The 17,362-nt window shown below is 46.5% G+C and overlaps 1 protein-coding gene across 2 annotated transcripts in view; it reads right to left on the bottom strand.

Annotated features, from left to right (window-relative positions):
- STMN4 (stathmin 4) overlaps positions 1–14,890 on the bottom strand; it is a 31,889-nt gene extending 16,999 nt beyond the window's left edge. For both annotated transcript variants that reach the window (XR_011203600.1, XM_069233748.1), the window contains exon 1: positions 14,807–14,890. The gene's annotated coding sequence lies outside the window, so the exon portion shown is untranslated. The remainder of the gene's footprint in view (positions 1–14,806) is intronic.
- Between the last annotated feature and the right edge of the window lie 2,472 nt (positions 14,891–17,362).

Raw genomic sequence — 17,362 nt, 5'->3', positions numbered from 1 at the left:
TGTTGTGTACAGTTATCTACACTGTGATGCAGCTGACAATACAGCAAAGAAGGCTAACGTACTTGCTGCATAGGTCTGTACACAAGCTGCAAGACAAAAGACTCAAGCTGAAAGTTAAAACCCTACAGGAGAAGGATCTGCTGAAGAAAGGGGACAAAAGAAGCAGGGAAAACTCCAATTCAACCAAGAGGAGGCAGCAGAAAACAATGTCGAGGCAGCACATATAGAAACTCAGAGTCCACAACCGTGATGTTGGAATAGGTCAGATTCAGATGAACTGAGTTGTTTAATTGCAAAGCGAGAAGGAGGAAGAAGAACAAAGACGTAGTGTGAGATATTGTATGCCGTAAAGCCATGTTCCACCACACAATGGCAGCTCACTGGTGCCATCAAGAACGGAAGGATATGGCTAGGTTAAGACTGCTTTCAATATATGGTTATCGGCATACACGTTCTATATGACAAGTCTTCGTGTTATTAAACCATTAAACTTTTGGAAAGTACAAGGGACTGGATGGTTTGTATCGCGCTGGTGCCAGTGGAGTTCTACCACCAACATATGCATTGCCTGACTCAGCTCAAAACACATTCTACACATGCAAACATACAGTGCAAAGCTGCATCAGCACTTGTGTCATATGTGTAATCTTTACATTTCAGTGCCTCCTAGTGGCACATATAGCCGCAGGTAGATGGCATGAGAACCCACACTTAACACCTTAGCTGTACGTCTGGGCATTGGTCACGCAGGAGGAGGAGGGTGTGAGTTGTAGACCACACATTTTCACAATTTGGAGCCAATCCAACTGTTTGTGGTGTTAGTGGTGGCCGCAGATACGGACTTCCCTTTAATGAATACATGAAGACAAGGGTTTGTGGAGTTTTGAGCTCAGAAGAGAGCGACACAAACTCAGTCACTGAAATATCTGGAGGAATATTGGTTGTGTTTTCCTTTTACTCCTCCATGCGACCCCAGAGACCAGGAGCGTGATGCAGGCCACAGCAGCCCCTTCCGCGTAGACGGGTCCCATCCCTTCAAGGGGCTCCAGCTCACCAAAAAAGGGCCACCATTCAGCCCAATGCATATTAGTGAGATATGTGAGACTCAGGGGCCCATCTCTACATTCTGCAGGGGAATGTGAGGGGGGGTCATCATCTTGCCTAACAGCTCTCCCAAACACAAATACAGAAAAAAAGAAATTCTCTATGCCAGCGGTTCCCAACCTTTTGACTTCTGTGGACCCCCCCGCTTTATCATTACTGGAACCCGGGGATCCCCACTGAATCATTACTGGAATCTGGAGACCTCCCACTGAGCCATGACTGAAAGCTGGAGACCTAATCTGTTAATATTAGTTAATTTTCTAAGCAGGCGCGGACCCCCTCAAGGAGGCTTCACGGACCCCCCAGGGGTCCACGGACCACAGGTTGGAACAACTGCCCTATGCCACTGGAAACACCAAAGTGGAAAACACTCCCTTGTGTTTACTTACACGTGGAAAGTCTTTGCTGTAAATGTTCCTCCCTCTTCCCACTCCCTACCTACCACTTGTGTCTTTCTCACCCTATTGAGCTGACCTCATAATCAGGGGTGAGGGGATGTGTCACGTGGCTGCGCTAAAAATATATATATTATCTCCTGACACCACATACTGCTTTATGAAATCGACCTGTGCTTTGTGGGGAAGGTAAGAGGGTTGAAGGGGTCCACAAAAGCAGCTGTTGGCCATGTGACGTCACATCAGGGTACCATATATTTATGGTACACTGGTGTGATTTGTCACACCGCTGAACAACTGTTAGAAGAAGATTTTCCTTTGTAGAATGACAACAAATTGGTTTGTACAATATACAAGAAGCTGAGCTAAGAAGTGCTGGTTAAAAAGACAAGTTATTACAGTATTCACTGAGGTGGCCTCTGCAGCTAATGTAAAATGGCCGCCTTGCACTGACCCTGCCATGTTGTACCGTGCCACGTGTCCACATGTGGACATAACCTTGGTGGGGAAGCTTTATCTCGTGGCCCAGTATCTGTGCCTAGCCGTGTGCCCCCTCTGTACACATCAGACGAGAACCCCGTAGCTCTTTGTTATTCGCTGCAAATGGCGACGTCGCCATGGAAACCAGACTACAGCGTGCATGCTAGACACCGTATTTTCCTGTCCCTCCCCACCCGCGTGAAACCACACTGTCCCCCTCCCTTCGCCCCGTGCCCTCGTCCCACCTGCTGAATATTACAGCAAGCAATGGGCTTATGCCATGGCCACATGTTTTCAAACATAATGGTTCCTTCTACACATATTTCTTCTGATCCTGAACATGTCAGGCCCGGTTAGTTAGGGGACTGATGCACCCTATGCAGCGTTAGACACAATCCTGATCGCTGACTCCGCCTTTCATCCATCCGAAGTCGATGAAAGAGTATTACTGAGTTGAGTAACTACAAACGCCTGCCAATTGCGCAAATGATAGCTTTTGGGGTGAACGTGGTACAAATATAACTTATCTTTTTTTTATTACGTCATGGATTGAGGAACGAAGTTATCATTGATGTCGAAGGTGTAGTGGCACCGGGCCCAGTGATATGAGGAGGCTACAGCCGGAGATGGGTAAGATACATTTGCTGTAGGTCGGGCGCAGTGTGCCTGTAGAGTAAACCAACAGGTCACCCATCACCCGAAAATGTCCCTATCATAACCCTTCTATTACCCTATGTATGCAGTGTGAGCTTTCCTTATCACATCCTTTCTATTCCCTTCAGTACCCCCTGCAGGCCTCTTATCCGGTCACTTCCGTACCCTCAGTACGCTTCCTATCAGATCCTTCTATTCCCTTCAGTACCCCTTGCAGGCCTCCTATCCGTTCACTTCTGTGCCCTCGTCACGCTTCCTATCACATCCTTCTATTCCCTATCGGTGCCCTTGGAAGGCCTCCTATCACACCCTTCTATTCCTCTCTGTGCCCCCGCCAGGCCTCCTATCACACCCTTCTATTCCTCCCTGTGACCCCACCAAGCCTCCTATCACATTCTTCTATTCCTCTCTGTGACCCACCAGACCTCCTAACACATCCTTCTATTCCTCCCTGTGTCCCCACCAGGCCTCCTATCGCACCCTTCTATTCCCCTCTGTGACCCCACCAGGCCTCCTATCACATCCCTCTATCCCGTTCTGGTCCAGATGGCCTGTACTCACCTCAGTTTCTGATGGAGAAAGCAATATTGTAAGTTCAATTCTCAGCTTGGCTTCCGGACTTATTGTGTGACTTTTATCAAACCGTCACATTTCCCCGTGGCCAAGTTACTACAAAGTAACGAGCCAAGTGCCTAGAAAGCCTTGTATTCACTGCGGAGACTGTAAATAGTCTATTTCGTTCTCTGTGTGGCGGTCAGGCCGCCCCATGTTATACTGGAGCCGTGTGGTTTACTTCTCTAACTGTGAGCACGTGCCTACAAGTACCAGCATGCAAAGCGTTCTTGACTGAAAACTCACGACTGGATGAAAGTCACTCTGGTGAGATGCGGCCACTCGTCAGCTGGGAGAGATTAAAGACTCAACCATACCCTGCCATTTGCCAGGAAGATTTTAAAACACATCTGTTCAGGATGTTTCTAAAATCTGACCCTTTTCTGCTCTCCCTCTGCCCCTCTTCGAGACTCTCTCACTTATGCAGTGTGCCATTTTTTATGACGAATTTAATTGCTCTTGTCTTAAGTAAACCAACGTCTTACTGCCAGTTATCACAGCCACAACCCATGCCACCAGGTGATAGTCTGGTTCTAACACACTTCTTCCGTCACACTCTGCTACCCTTAAAGAAGACCTCCTCCCCTGCCTAGCTGCAACCAATGGCAGCGAAGCCTGGTCCTCCGAGCCCTGCGGGTACCACGGCTCTGAGTGGTACACATGGTACGGTGCCCTGCCCACAATGCTCTTCACTGGGCTCCACGCACCGACCCACGTGAGCGGCGCTGGGCCCTCAGAGGTGAGTGAATGGATCAATTGCAGCCCAAGGACGGTGGGGAGTGTGTCCACGGGCTGTGTTCAGGCGGCCACGCGCACCGGGGCTCAGGGGAGCCTCCTTCATACTGTTGTGCGACTTCCGCTTCATTTATGTCCGGATACGTGCCTCAAAACGCCTCAAAGACGCATCAGGGAAACCCTCTTCCTACAGCTTTCAAAACCACCCCTCAGCCGCAGGACACACCCATGACAGACGCCATCCACGCCCCCAGTCCCGAACACTGCCTCTACATCCAAACTCTGTCTATCCCCCAACCCAACAGATCAACAGCCGCTCCCAAGATGCCACATTGTGGCACCCCTTCACGTGCATCCGCCCGCACCCAGCACCGACGGCGCGGCTGTCATGTATACAGTGGCCCCCAGGGGCCCAGAGCGGGAGGGCCCTGCGGTGATACGTCAGACCCGCTCAGGTTTGCGGAGTGGAACTGTATGAATTCACCTCATCCCGCCTCCAACAGGGTACCCCGAATCCAGCGCAAGACCTCCGGCGGCAGATCCTTCTCTTTCCTCGCCGCCAAAACCTGGAACTCTCTCCCCACTCCGCTACGCCAGACCCAGGACCTCCTCACATTCAGAAGGCTCCTCAAGACCTGGCTCTTCGACCGCTAAACAGCCTCTCCACCCCCCTCCCCACCTCAGCGCCTCGAAACCCTAACGGGTACATAGCGCGCTCTATAAATACTATGATTGATTGATTGATAGACAGGGTGCGCGGGCCTCCTGACCCCTCCAATCGGATCAGAGCCAAGAGGACGAGAGCCCTTCCTGGTGCCGCTGGGCCTGCACCCCTGCTCATCGAGGGTGCTCTCTGTTAACCGGGAGACTTGCAGACAACTAGTTAGTAAGTACTCTTTCACCCACCCATGCACTCATCCTTCCATCTATACATCCACTCTTTGATCCAGTTTCACAATTAGCCGCCCACCCATCCATAAAACCACACAAACAACTTCGCCAATCATGTAGGCAAAAAAAGACCGATTGGCTTTGCCAATGCTTTGTGAAGTGAACGCTTTGGAGGATGAGCGCTGCTGCAGTTGCTGGGACTGACCAGAAACGTGAATCCCATAAACCGCATGCATTAATTATTATCCGGTCAGTCTAGCAGTGCTTGACACGTGGAGTCAATGAGTCAAACCCAATTAAATGGCACAATCATTTCAGGAGCAGCGAAGCTTCACCTGCAGCCCTCAGGCCACAGGGTGATTGACAGCTTCTTCAAGGACCTTCTTCCCTCGTGAACTGTCTTAGCTTGAGTACAGAGTGATGCGGCCCAGGCATTCCTTCACTGTATTGATGCAACGTTCACAATGATAAATACATGCTTTACTCGCACAGTTACAGAATCTAGTAGGACCTGTGGATTGTAACACAAGAGCCCTCTGTAATCGGGCTGCGAGGCAGACTCCAGGAAGTTCAGATTGTTCATAATTAATTTCCACTGACCCTTTACCTTTAAGAATGCCCTTTCTTTCTGTCTATCGATTAATCAATCAACCGTTCAATCTGTCTTTACATATTGTAATTATTTCATCTATGTTTCCCTGTGGATCTATCTATCTATCTATCTATCTATCTATCTATCTATCTATCTATCTATCTATCTATCTATCTACCTGTGTTGGTCTGTCTGCCTGCCTATGTTTGTGTGCGTCAACCTTTCTGCCTAAGCCTGATGCTATCTGACTGTTTAGCTCTCTGACAAAAAGGGTGTGATTTCATCATTCTACCTGCCTGTATCTGCCTTAGGATGCCTGTCCAAGTCTACCTGCCTGCGCACATCCTCAGTCCAAGTGCCCATATGATTATTCACTTTGTCTTAGAGTTAATTCTCCATATCACACCTAGAGCTGCACAGAAACAACACACCATAAATAAGAGCATCCCTCTGGCTTAGCCTAAAATGCTTGCTTACAGCCACCACCACTGATCCCAGTGAGACTGAGGGTACAGAGGAGCACTCTGTATTCATGGTACCAGGGATTACTGTTTTTAAAGGAGGAGGGTCTCTAAATTATCAATGGTTATATGAGTTGATAATGTCGCACTAATCCCAGTTTATAGACTTAATCAAACCGTGTTCCTAACAAGACTTCAAATTCTGAAAGTGTGAGACTGCCAATAGTTAAAAAATAGTTATATTTAATCTTCTAATTCTCTGATGGTTTTGATACTCTTCTCTACAGTCATTCTAATTTCCATCAACACGAGGAATATGACACAAATAGTTATGGTGATTATGTCCAGAAACAAGTGTAATAAACATATATCCTTTTTGTAATGACACTCTATAATTGTACCAAACAGCAGTGGGGCAACATGTTTCGACCCGCTATAGTAGCCAGGGTCTTCCTCAGGACAAGACTTCATGGTGAAGATGCACCAAACTGTGATTCAGTCCACGTGGAAATATCCTCTTACACCGCTGGCCAAAGTTCAGAGTGAATCATTTATGACACTTAATTTAGCAATTATTATGCTTCTGTAAGTCTCCTAAAATTCAGCCATGGAGCCCTTCATTCCTGATGCTGGCACACATTAATTGAAGCATTCTATTAATGAGTTAATGATCTGCTTCCTTTTTAGATTTTGTCTTGCGAAAACCCTCAGCACCAAGCTGCTCAGAAGAATCGAAATGTTTTGACTCCACTCTTTGGCAGAACAGTGAGGGTCCTTTTAATGAGCACTGACAATGTTATTCATTATACTTCAGTATAAGATTTTTTAACAAGACAAGACTTGAGTGAGCACTTCAGTGCTGCACAAGTTTCCACACAGATAAGAACAATTATATGTAATTTCGGTTAGCAATATGTTTCTTTAGGGTCGAAACGTAAGGGGTACAAATACAGAACTAGTGATGGGTTGGCTGTGGATTCACCAAGTCAGCTGTGTGCTGCAGATGCATCTGAAAGGAGGCAGTCAGACATAGGAGCTTTGTATTTAGAGAGTTCTGTATGTGGCAGGAATGACATGGGATCAGTCTCCTATTTCGTTTGGCTGAAAAGAACTGAGCGACACAGGTTTTGCTCAAATGATGTCACAGCCACAGAGGAGTAAGATATATTTCTTGTAGGCCTGGGGAAGTTTGGCCTGGGAATAGACCAACAGGCCACCCATCCTTAAAATGCCACCCAGGGTAATTTACATATCATTATCATTTGAAATAATGTATACCAAGGAACAGGCTCCGCAGCATTGCAATCCATGCAGGCGGGGCTGATCCTCAGAGGGAGCAGCTCCAGTTTGTGAATGCTCCTTGCAGCAGGTAATGACTTCTCTACACACATTACAAGGGTCTCTTCATGTCACAGAGGAAGGGATGAGACTGGCTAAGGCCCCACAAAGCCCAATTTTGTTCTTTTCTCTACTCTCCCAACCCCCACAAAAAGACCCATAACTCCACAGTTCGTAGATCACTGAGTGACTTATGGCAGTAACGTCATCTGTGTCCGGGAAATCACACAGAATGGCATCTGTGCTAAGGCAATCACACAATGGCATTTGTGTCCAGGCAATACCACAGACTGGTATCTGTGTCCCTGCACTCACAGAGAAAGGAATTAATGTCCAAGCAATCACACAGAATGGGTGAAAGAGTGTCTACAAAAAAACACACAGAATGGCATCTGTGACCAGGCAATCACACAAATGGGTAATTGTGTCCCAGCAATCATACAGAATATCATTTTGGGCATTCGTGTCCAGGAAATCACGCAGAATGGCATGTGTGTCCAAGCAATCACGCAGAATGGCATCTGTGACCAGGCAATCACACAAAAATGGTATTAGTGTCCAGGAAATCACGCAGTGTTGCATTTGTGTCCCAGGAATCACGTAGAATGGCATGTGTGTCCAAGCAATCACGCAGTGTTGCATTTGTGTCCCAGGAATCACGCAGAATGGCATGTGTGTCCAAGCAATCACGCAGTGTTGCATTTGTGTCCCAGCAATCACACAGAATGGCATTTGTGTCCCAGCAATCACACAGAATGGCATGTGTGTCCAAGCAATCACGCAGTGTTGCATTTGTGTCCCAGGAATCACGCAGAATGGCATGTGTGTCCAAGCAATCACGCAGTGTTGCATTTGTGTCCCAGGAATCACGCAGAATGGCATGTGTGTCCAAGCAATCACGCAGTGTTGCATTTGTGTCCCAGGAATCACGCAGAATGGCATGTGTGTCCAAGCAATCACGCAGTGTTGCATTTGTGTCCCAGGAATCACGCAGAATGGCATGTGTGTCCAAGCAATCACGCAGTGTTGCATTTGTGTCCCAGGAATCACGCAGAATGGCATGTGTGTCCCAGCAATCACACAGAATGGCATTTGTGTCCCAGCAATCACACAGAATGGCATTTGTGTCCAAGCAATCACGCAGTGTTGCATTTGTGTCCCAGGAATCACGCAGAATGGCATGTGTGTCCAAGCAATCACGCAGTGTTGCATTTGTGTCCCAGGAATCACGCAGAATGGCATGTGTGTCCAAGCAATCACGCAGTGTTGCATTTGTGTCCCAGGAATCACGCAGAATGGCATGTGTGTCCAAGCAATCACGCAGTGTTGCATTTGTGTCCCAGGAATCACGCAGAATGGCATGTGTGTCCAAGCAATCACACAGAATGGCATTTGTGTCCCAGCAATCACACAGAATGGCATTTGTGTCCAAGCAATCACGCAGTGTTGCATTTGTGTCCCAGGAATCACGCAGAATGGCATGTGTGTCCAAGCAATCACGCAGTGTTGCATTTGTGTCCCAGGAATCACGCAGAATGGCATGTGTGTCCAAGCAATCACGCAGTGTTGCATTTGTGTCCCAGGAATCACGCAGAATGGCATGTGTGTCCAAGCAATCACGCAGAATGGCATTTTATGTCTAGGCAATCACACAGAATGCTGCATATGTCCGGTAAACACACAGGACAGCAATGGTGCTACACAGTCTCACAGACGGGCACCTTCGTACAGGCAATCACACAGAACAGCAAATGTGTCAGGAAATAGCATAGGACGCCACTTGAGTTCAGGGAATCACAGTGAATGCTACACATGCACAGGCACCTACATTGAATGAGATATGTGCCCAGACAATCACACACAATGTTATATGTGTCCATTCAGTCACATAAAATGCCACACGGCTACAGGCCATTACAGGGTACGGTACCCAGGCAATCAAACAGAACGCTCTAAGGGTCCCGATTAAAAAAAAAAAAAGTGTGTATACGGACAAACAATCACGCAAAACATCAGAAATGATGAGGGAGTTACACAAAACGTCTCGTGTTTAGATAATCACACAGGAGAAGGCAGACGCTGCCGAGAGGCGTAGCCTGGACGGTGAACACCGAGGAATATTCTGCAAACCGTGTTAATATTCTCTGATGGTTTATTTTAAAGTTGTTGCCCCAGATCGAGAATTCCTACCATGGAGCCATCGGTCCTGTCCAGGTGACAAACGCCGGCCCCGCCCTGCGCTGAGGGGTTACGTCATCACCAGACACCCGCTGCAGCTGGAGCGGGAAACACAGCGATGAGGTCACCTCCGAGCCGCGCCACGTGACAGCGCTTGGAGATGGCGGATCTGCATCACTTCTCTTGATGGGACTGAGCGGACCCAGTAAACAAACATCGGAGATTTCACTGCTGTTCATATTACTCTCAGAAATCCTAGACATACGTGTGTGTCGCATGTGACTTTCGGAATTTTTATGGGCAAATGTATGTCACATACCTGAATTCCCTGTTTTACTTAAACTGAGCAGTCAGATTACACACGTAAGGTGTGTAAATCGGTGCACTTTAAACTTCTATACATTTTTAAAAAAAATTTTTTATTTAGAAAACATTTTCCGATGGAAAATCTGCCTCTCCTCATACCTCTTGTGAAAATTGGGGACTATAAAGTCCTGTTCCATGCTATCTGCACAACTTCCTTATTTATATAGGTCTAGAGTTGGAAAGGTGTTGCAAACGTCTATGGATACCTGGACAGTTAAAACTGGGCGTGCTCTGCTCACTTGTAAAGACCACACCCCTGGGAACACCGACCAGGTGTGACTCGCTATGGGAAACAGATCTGCTTACTTAGCGAAACTTCTGTACTTGTCAGTGAAGTCCCTGCGTGCAAAATTATAACAATCCTGACTTTGTCAAAATCGAATTCCTAGAGTTTTCCACTTCTGTGCACCAGTCTGACTTTCGCATGGAAAACATATTTTGACTCATGTCTTGCGAGTTTGTGTTCGTGAAAGGTTTTAGCTAGAGGGCTCTGGGGATGGTGGTCAGCTGACATAATGGTCAAGGCATGAGCAGAGACAGTGCACGTTCTTTCACGAGCAGTCCACCTCTGGAGGTGGCACTGTTCGTGGCCAAAGGATGTTCTCTAGCCCCCCTCAGGCTTCAGTCATCGGGTAGATTAGACGCATGGCGACATTGTCACCATCATTATTTTAGAGAGACCACAGCGGACCCCCAGAACTCGCCTGAGACTACCAACATATTTCTTCAGCCCAACGAATTCGTACTAGATTTTAAAATACATTGTTGGTGATGATTGATCTACGCAGATTTTGATCTGGTGACCTGGAAGTAAAGGCCTCTTGTTACAACAAATGAAATAATCGAGGTAAAGATGGTACTCTTTACTTATCACAGCATAGGCCCCACCCATCTCCCCATACTGTTCTCTGAAATCAATGCCGCCTCTGGCCAACATCCCACAGGTGAAACATTCATCACATTTCCATGGGTACAGAGCCTCACGAGGCGTGCCAGAACTCTAACTGTGCCACGGAGTTCAGTTGCCAGCAGTGGTTCGCCTCTTACCAGACAATTTGTTTTGTGACATCTAATTTCAAATACCTGCACATCACCATTCCAGAGTTAACTAGTAAGAGTGTCAACTGGAGCCCACCATTCTCTCACCAGTAATGATTGTTCATGGCAGATACTACCAGTGGTGTAGCAAAGGACCCCACAGTGCGAGGGGCTCCCGAGATCCAGCCCCCCCCCCCCCTCCGCACTGTACCCTAGCCTGAAAGCTCCTGGGTGAGTCTGGAGGGGGCCCCTCCACTGCTGGATACCACTGTCAGTTCAGCACCTGCTGATTGGTGGACAGTGGTCCTGGTGCCTGTGATGCAATGTCTGGCCAGTGCCCAGTGGCCTTTGCTGTGGAAGCCCTGGCTAGTTCTATCATGACAGCACAGCTGTCTGCAACACGCATTGTATCATCTTTTTCAAATTTACAGAGGGTCTTTGGCTCCAGCCAAAGAATATAACCAGGGGCGCAGCTCGGTCACTAAGATTGGGGGTGTAACTTCGGACTTTCCAACAATCACGTTGGCATACAATATTAAAATACATTATAGACAAGCAGGGAGCATGATATGGGCTTCAGGGGCAGTGGAAAGGGAGAAGAATTTGAACTGATGAGGGTACTTGGTGGGAGAAGCCACAATATTTGAAAAAATGCCCAACATTTTTGAAGACTTTCAAAACAGAGCAAAGAAGAGAGTCTGTGTGCGCTTTTGTCTGTGTGTATGTAAATGTGTCTTGTGAAATCTGATAGGCAATTCATTATACGTTACTGAAAGTACCTGTACCCAACTATTTACCAGAAAATACATTTATTAGGGTGGTGTAACACCCCTGAATATTACTCTCTTGTTTCAGGCCATTTATTGGCTATTTGTTGTATCATTCCACCTTCCAGGAATTGCTTCCATTGCAATGCATGAAAGACTATGTTACGCCTGAAAAGTACACTCATTTTATCATCACATTCATTTCTTTACTTTATACGTTAATTATGCAGAGAACGCAATCATTGTTTTCTGTTTTTCTCACAGTATACGCAAGTCAGTTAGGCTTTAATCTGATGAACAGCACTTGTACACGCCACGCTTCGGTGAATGCATATATTTAAAATTGGCCCATTAAAGCCAGACCTATTGGCTTTATCAATGCTTGGTTTAAAATTACCCATCAGGCTGATTTGGGGCTCTCGTCCTTCAATGCTCAGTTGGTCAGGCCTGCTCTTACATCAGGAAAACAAGCCTGATAGCCACTTGATAACCTCAAGATGGAGCTCTTTGCTTCTGGGAACAAATCACAAAAGGATGTCCCCTGCTCTGGAAAGTCCAGGATGAGGCATACAGTGGGCTTTACCCAAGCAATGCCACACAAGTACATTGTGCAAACAAGCGTGCTTTGGAAGCCACTGCCACTGAAGAAACACAATCAAACACTTCTGGTTACCCCCAAGGCTACCTGGGAGAAACAGAAGTCCAGGTGTTGATCCCCCAACACAGCTGGTAGCCAGAGACAGGCAATGGTGGGTTTGTTTTAGGAACAACCATAAAAGTAATAACAGCTCTCAGCAGAGATGATTATATAGACGTAATGGGCCTTTCATATGCTCCAGAAAGGTTGAAACGGGTGTTCTGCTATCCAAAGCCTGAGTTGCGCCAGCGGGATTCAAACGTGATATGCCTTACCACATGTATGGCAACAAGCACTGGTTGAATATTTTTTACGCCTGACCTTGCTTTGCATTCTGGTACTTGTAGTATTCAAGGATCTCACTCTGATTACTTTTGTATGTGTGAGGGGGTGGTATGATGTCACACAATCACTTTGAACTTAAGTAATTTTCAGTTAATTTTGCAATGGGTGACTGGTCAGTAAGTAGTGTTTTTTTACTTGGCATAGTCTAACTGACCACGGACTGGAAAATAATCAGTTTTTTTAATACGTTGGACTACTTGTGCAACAAAAGTGGTGCAAAATGTACGGACTTCGCAAATGTGCAATTCTTCTATTTATTTATTTTTGTAAAAATGTGCAGCATGTAAAAAAAGTGTTAAAGTATCAAAACATATAACTTGAACCGAAGTGCCCTTCTGTTCCGGTGTCTGTGCACACCAACAGTGAAAGACAACAAATAGATGAAGTGTGCTGACTCAAAGCCCCCATGCTTTCTACTGTGGTGGGTGGAAGCAAATTGTGAATGACACTTCAACAGACCAATGAATGAAGAGTACTGGCCCAAAGCCCCTCTTTCATGTTTGTGTGTGTGTATAAATGTATGACACTATTTTTATTATAAGTTTTTGAAAAAGGGGAGACTGGCCAGAGAGAAAAGTGACTTAAAAAAAGGACAGACGAAAACAACTGGTGTAGCAACAAGGTACTGACAGCCAAGTAGAAAGGCGGGTTGAAAAATAGATGAAAGGAAGGGGACAGACATACAGCACAGGAAAGAGTGAGTGAGAAAAGAGGACTGACAGTGAAATAATATGAGAGAAGACCAATAAGGATACTAGAACGTGACAGAATAAGAGGAAATACTCTAGTAGAATGAGGGCAGTAGACTGGCAGAAAGGGGAAGAAAGTACACATGGCATTAAAGTTGCAGAAAAAGATAGGGTTGGGGCACAGAGATGGAGACCTGTCAAGGTATGGAGGTCTCAAATACTTTTAACCTAACTTCTCTCCTCGGGCCTCATATCTGGCAGTAGACCTGAAAAGACAGGCCGCATCACTGAAGCAATTCAGGAAGGATCTCAAGACCTGGCTCTTCGAATGATCAGCATGCCCACCACAGCGCCTTGAGTCCCTACGGGTGATAAGACACGCACTAAAGGTACTGATTGATTGAACAGAGGCCAATGTGATCCTTTGGGGGAGTCACCGGATTGGATCTCACTAGACCAGTCCTGGACAGCAGACAACAGCTGCAGGGGTCACTCTAGACCAGAGGTCTTCTAACTGTGGGGCGGGCCCCCCTAGGGGGGCCTCAAGTGCTTCCAGGGGGGGGCGCCAAACTCTGGCCAAAAGAAGCATTCTACCGATAACAGGCCTTTGTTTTAAACAAAAGCATGTTATTGCATTTTTAAAAAGATAACAGCACCTAACTGCAATGTTTAAATAGGTCTGGACATACTTAAACATTGCCATCCTTATAAAATATTTGTGAAAAATTCTGAGGGGGGCCCATAGATTTTTATTTTTCAACTGGGGGGGCGCGGCATTAAGAAGTTTGGAGACCACTGCTCTAGACAGACACAGGCGTCTCTCGCGACAGCGTAAAATAGATACTGTCACAACAACAATCACCCTTGCCCCTTCCACAAACTGCCCCACTGCTGGGGCACCCGGATACATTCCATGCCTCTGGGGGAATAGCATTTTCAATGTATTGACAATCAACGTGAGCTGTGAATGATTGAATCCGTTTATCCAAAAATAAACACATGCCACATACAGAGGCGCGCAAGGGCTGTGTGCGCGGATAAACAGCGCAAAGCCCCTTCACATCCATTACAGACATTTCAGCCCAAAGCAGAAGAAAGTAGCACCCTTTAACTGGGCAACACCCACTCCTTACCTTCAGTGATATTTGCAAACACACTCACAATTATGCTGTTTCTGTAGTTCTTTAGAAATAGAGGCGTGAGAGAGAGACAACCAGACAGAAGTACACAGAGAGATAGGGTTAAGGAGAAAGACAGGGATGCTGACAGAGAAACAAAGAAGAACATGCACACAAACACAGAAAGATAGATCGGAATTCGCATGTAGATAGACAGATTGAAAATAGACTTGTAGACAGACAGCAAGATAGATATGCATTGGTATTTGACCCCTACTATTCACGCTTTCTCGATTGTTCTACCCCACATTGTTATCGTTGCGTTGGCCCCTGAGGGCCACAGGTTTTTCCCTTCTTCAGATCCCTCCCTTCTCTTCCCAGTGATGCTCATTGTGTCTGTCCTCACCTCAGCCCCGGCGCGCTGCTGCTTCTCCTCGCTGCCTCGGTCAGTGCTGAGGACAGCTCCCAGCATCAGCACCACTTCACCGGCTCTCGGCATTACATCACCTCTGAGCGCGCTGATTGGGCGACGATCGCCGGGCCTCCTGATTGGCCAGCATCCGCCTAAGGAACAGGGCTTGCCTGAATAACTATTCTAACACCAGGCAGCCAGAAGGTGATGTCATCGACAGAGCTTCCCTTCCTCGCTGAAAGATTACAGCATCGGACGCAGACAGAATGGAGAAATATGGAATGCAGGCAGCCAGGGTGAGAGGAAGCCAGATGAATCGTAAAATATACAGAGCCAAGACTTAGGATGTAGATGGCGGCATCCGGGGTGCATTTTAATTATTGCAAACACGAATATTCAGAGGGGGTCGTTTACTTCGTGGATTCGATATGACTAATTCTTATTAGTAATTTAGGGTATTTGTGATACTGAAATCCGCGCTATTGATATAATATATGTACGTCTTCACATCTACCACGTTATTGGCTATTATATGTAAGATCAATAACTAAAAGTAGTGGTGAAATGAATGTGGTGCTTCGTGCTATTTAACCATTTTTAACCAATCATTTTTAGGGCGAATTATTTCATGTGTACAACAATAACCGGTAGAGGGGGTCCCCAAACACACAGTGGATACAGAGGTAGAGGCAGGTGTCAGCGCTCAAGATTGACTACATGCATATCAGAACCCTACAGCCCTCAAAGACACCCCCTCTCTTTCTTTGGGAGCCCCGGCCTCTCTCCCCCTCTTTTCGCCTTCCTGTTCCTGACTTCCCCCGCATCTTTGACAACCCTCTGCTTCTCCACTTCTGGACACCATCTCCCCCTTCACTGTTGCTGCTTTGTTTCTGTCCTCTCGCTGCCAGTCAAGCGCTCTACCCTCCTCCATTTATACACCTGCACTGCCCAGGGTGGCAGAGGAACACAACAGGCTCTTCTGTTCTTCCCATGCCCTGTCTGCTGCAACATAGAAGGATGATGGACGGAGTGTTGACATTTTTCAAACACTCACCCCAGTCACACATCTGGGTTTAATCCATTGTTCTTTTGCTCACCATGCCACCCCACTTTGGACCCAGCCATATGCAAATCAGTCTTGACCCTGTTCCCCATGGGAACAGTCCAGCCCGAACTTCCAGGCCAGGTCCTCCCTGGACCGGAAACAAGCATCTTGGGACCTGCTGCAACACCATCATCTTCATTTAGTCTACTTGGTCTCCAGCTCTGCCTTTGCTCCACAGCCTCATCCATTCAGTATGGTCGCCCCCATTGTGGATGCAATACCGCGCACATCACTTAGAGCCACATGTACGAATACATTTTCCCATAGGCAGAGAGGGCCAGATTTACAAGGCCCTAGCACCTCCTTGCCCCACAGTTGCGTCATTTTTTACGCTAATGTGTCTCAATAAGGCAAAAATCGCAGCGCCATATTTACAAAGTGGCGCAATGCATGCATTGCTCCACCTTGCGACCCCTTGCACCACATTATGCCTGCTCCCGGCATAATGAATGCAAGGGGGCCATTCTGGAGTTAGAAGGCCCAAAAAATGGCACAACAAACTCTACATGATTTAATTGTGCCGTTTTTGGCATCATTTTTAACACCCGTTCAAAGGATTCAACCCATTGCCATGTGGTCTCCAGAGATTACGTGAACCATCTCCATGGTCTTCAATGCTTCAAAGCTTGAGGACCAATAAAATCTTGCCACTTTCACAAAGATTCATGCAAAAGCAAAGTGTCCATTTCAGTTATATTGCTGATTACTGGTGTTAGTCCAATAATGTTGGCCTCTTGCAAATCCACTGACACTGTAGCTATGACCTTATATGGCATCCTAAAGTCTGCCTCTTACAGAGAAAGAGCAAGAACAAGAGACAGAGAAAAGTCAGGCTATGTAGGTGAGAATGGGGGTAGTACAATGGCCCCTTTGAAATGCAAACACATTGTTCCTGGGACCCCTTCCATTTCACCACTGTTCAAGCCTGGTGGCTTTGTCCTATTGCTTCTGCCAGGATTGTTTTTGCCTCGCCCGATTTCTAATCTTCTCCATTTTCTGTCCTGTGTTTGGTCCTCAGGCCTTTGGGATGCAGTGTCCTACCCCTACAGTCACACACACAAACCTATATTCCCTTACTCCTACTTACAGGGTCACTGTAATTATGTGATTGTGCGGGCATGGCGATTTTTGCATAATTATATATTTGCCACACAATCCATTAGCTGCCACATAATCTGCTTTAACAATAAAACATTGTTTCTAGATCAAATTGTTCAAAAGTTATTATAATGTGACAGACACAGGTTGCCACACAGTAGAAGGCTTTGCAAAGCTGGATTGGTCACTTTTCTACTGCTTATTGCTATATTTGGGAATTTAACTAGTACTAATGAGGTGCAACAAATACCTATAGACTGTCACTAAGTTTAAAAATGATGAAATAAGTAAATAATACTACTACAAAATATGCTGCATTTTGCCCCATAATTTGTCTTTTCTTACCA

The sequence above is a fragment of the Pleurodeles waltl genome, chromosome 5, assembly GCF_031143425.1.
Source record: "Pleurodeles waltl isolate 20211129_DDA chromosome 5, aPleWal1.hap1.20221129, whole genome shotgun sequence".
Lineage (NCBI taxonomy): Eukaryota > Metazoa > Chordata > Amphibia > Caudata > Salamandridae > Pleurodeles > Pleurodeles waltl.
This window is presented reverse-complemented; position numbering and strand designations above follow the sequence as displayed.